This window comes from Gobio gobio (assembly GCF_949357685.1).
Source record: "Gobio gobio genome assembly, chromosome: 3".
Classification (NCBI taxonomy): domain Eukaryota; kingdom Metazoa; phylum Chordata; class Actinopteri; order Cypriniformes; family Gobionidae; genus Gobio; species Gobio gobio.
The window spans coordinates 66673456-66676934 of record NC_137099.1 but is presented as its reverse complement, the minus strand read 5'-3'; the positions used below and the strand labels follow the sequence as shown (position 1 = coordinate 66676934).

Below are 3479 nucleotides of genomic sequence, written 5' to 3'. Positions count from 1 at the left end.
TCTGATCCAGTTTATGATTAAATGGATGGTATACATTTACTTTATTTATGTGCTGCTATCTATAAAAGTTTTGTGAAGTTAGTCCATGATGTCCAGCAGTGCAGAATGAATTCTTAAAAAAATACAAATTCAATGTTTTCAGAAAGTTTAGAGCTGCAGCAGATACTCGTCAAACACACACATCAAGAATCAGATCATGAATCACAACAATGGTAACAAACGCTTCATCCTGCAGTGCATGCTGGGAGTCATGGATGAGTTTTGTACTATGGTGACTCCCAGAATGTGTAACAAGTAGAAGCTAGGCAATTGACTGCGGATGCCACCTGGCAATAGAAGAGGGATCGTCACGGAGCCTGGGTTGTGAATGAGTACACTGGAGTCATTTTAGTATGAGTGTGTGTATTTAGTAGATAACAAAACATAACCAACATAAACAATACATAAACAACATAACTTCAATGACACATACAAAACAATTTGAATTACAGTTCAGTTCAATGGCAGATTAGTGCGCTGCCAATGATTTGGAAAAAAAAAACAGAAAGGAGGAAAAACTTAACCCCGACACAATGTGTTCCAAAACCAGGACAAGGTCTGGTGAAATGTCAATTAATGATGAATTGAGCAATAGTTAATCCAGATAGGGAAGTGTTCAATCGCAGTGAATGTGTGGTTCGGTTACCCTACCACATATATCAAAGTTCTCTTAGCTCGCCATCTCGATCAGAGTCCTTGAGTTAGGACGGGTCGAGAGTTCAAAAGATCCATAATTGAAGAATGGAGATTTGTTGATCCAGGAAAAAAACCTGACCTAAGAAGGCCGAAATACAAATTAAGAATTCCATTCAAAAATAAAATAACCATAACATATACTAAAGTAATTCAATATATGCATAACCATACCCGCTTAATGCAAGGCCTTTCAATAAATAAAAATCATGCAATAACTTATATGAAATAAGTATAATAAAGTAAAGTAATTAATCTCATGTTTCATGAAATTTCACCATAATTTAAATTTCATAGTCAACTAATCTAAATGCCATTTTCAGAATCAAAACATATACTCAAAATTAACATTCAAAATAATAATACAGAGTGCACCTTCAGATTCCAATAATCAAAAATGTTAATCTCCAAATTACCCAAAACACTAAAGCAGAGTTTGGTATTTGTGAAAAGTATTGCGCAATATCAAAAAGAAAAATACGTAGCTACGTTAAAATCAAAAAGCTTAAATGACTACCAAAAAACATATAGCTATTTCAGCTGTAGTCACCACAGTAACAGCACACACTCAAAACAGCAATCATGCTCTAAATTAGCACCCATGCTAACATATCAAATCAATGCCCTCATAGTATAACATGTAAAAGGTTTACCTTTGAAATTGAAATGATCAACGCAAGGTCTCCAGGTGTGACCCAACGTTTAAACAGAATGAAAAATTAGACAAAGGCTCTGATTGGAAAGCGGCAGCAACTCTAGTCAAAAATAATACTTCGGTGAGCAAACACACGGCTGAATTAAACATATTACAGTTGACAAATGAATGGCAAAAAGACTCACCGAGTATTCATAGCTTGATAACTAAAGTTGAAGCACAATTTAGGTTTGTTTGGGGATGCCAAACAAACCATACCACAGCCACAGTGGAGACACATAGGAAGTGAACTCAGCAACCAGTCATTTTAAGGAATTTGTGAGTTTGCAGGCCCGCCAAAATAAAAGTCTTAACTAAATATGGGTTACAAATGCATTGCGGGATGAAGCTTTTGGTTTGTTACCATTATTGAGATTCATGAGCTGATTCTTGATATGTGTGTGTGCCTGTGTGACGCCATAGACTAGGACTATGTGCACAGTGTATATAAAAATAAATGTGCAGATAATGACAACAATATTATAAAATAATTATTAACAGCGCAAGATATTTTTTACAGTAAAGTTTCAGATATCAAACACTTGCCTGAGCTCAGCAAATGTATTCAATGATAACATTATCTTCTGATCATCGTTTTCTCATGGTTAGTTCTGCTGCTTCAAGTGTGCATAATAAACACACAGTGACAGCAAACAGAGAAAAACTGATGTGAAAGAGTCAAGGGTCAAGAGCTCAAATAAAGGAGCCACTAATCACGATTCTGGAGACTTCAGATGAAACATTCCCTGAATCATCAACACAAATCCTGTTCATCTCAATAAGAGCTTCTGTCTGACAGAAATAAAGTCAGTCTGGTCAGTGATAACAAGTGAAAAGCGGATTCTAAATTTACTTTGACTTGTATTTCATTGCAGACAATATGAACACAAAATATTTCATGTTTTTTCTGGTCAACTTCATGTTATTTGTAAATATGCATCCTTTCCTGTCATTCAGACCTGCAACACATTTCAAAAAAAGTTGGGACAGTAAAGCATTTACCACTTTGTAATGTTGCCATTCCTTTTCACAACACTTAAAAGACGTTTAGGGACTGAAGACACCAAGTGATGAAGTGTTTCAGGTGTAATTTTGTCCCATTCTTCCTGCAAACAAGTCTTAAGGTGGGCAACAGTACGGGGTCTTCCACACATTCTCTATTGGGGACAGGTCGGGACTGCATCAGGCCAGTCAAGTACCCGTACCCTCTTCCTCCGCAGCCAGGACTTTGTAATGTGTGCAGAATGTGGTTTTGCATTGTCTTGTTGAAATATGCATGGACGTCCCAGGAAAAGATGTCTTCTTGAAGGCAGCATATTATGCTCCAAAATCTCTATGTACTTTTCAGCATTAATGGTGCCTTCACAGAAGTGCAAGTTACCTTTGCCAAGGGCACTGACACAACCCCATACCATGACAGACCCTGGCTTTTGGACTTGTTGCTGGTAACAGTCTGGATGATCCTTTTCTTCTTTGGTCTGGAGCACACGGCGTCCATTCCTCCCAAAAAATACCTGAAATACTGATTCATCTGACCACAGTACATGTTTCCACTGTGTGATGGTCCATCCCTGATGCCTCAGAGCCCAGAGAAGTCGACGGCGCTTCTGGACACTGTTAACATAGGGCTTCCTTTTGGCACAGTACAGTTTTAACTGGCATTTGTGGATGTAACTACGTATTGTGGTACTTGACAAAGGTTTGCCAAAGTAGTCCTGAGCCCATATGGTGATATCGCTTCTAGATGAATGACGATTCTTGATGCAGTGCCGCCTGAGGGATCGGAGATCACGGTTGTTCAGGTTAGGCTTGCGCCCTTGTCCATTATGCACTGAAATTCCTCCAGATTCCTTGAATCTCTTAATTATGTTATGCACTGTTGAATGTGAAATATCCAAATCTCTTCCTATCTTTCTTTGAGGAACATTGTTTTTGAACATTTACATAATTTTCTCACGTATTTGTTGGCAAACTGGCGATCCTCGGCCCATCTTTGCTCCTAAAGGATTAGACCTTTCTTGAATGCTGCTTTTGTACCAAATCATAATTACAA

At 37.9% G+C, this 3479-nt stretch overlaps 1 long non-coding RNA gene across 1 annotated transcript; it reads right to left on the bottom strand.

The window, feature by feature from the left end:
- Positions 1 to 390: 390 nt before the first annotated feature.
- Positions 391 to 1663, bottom strand: LOC307123547. Its single transcript, XR_013816176.1, has 3 exons — positions 1573 to 1663; positions 1386 to 1487; positions 391 to 814 (listed from the first exon to the last, which is right to left on the bottom strand). It is a non-coding gene; the product is annotated as an uncharacterized lncRNA (long non-coding RNA).
- Between the last annotated feature and the right edge of the window lie 1816 nt (positions 1664 to 3479).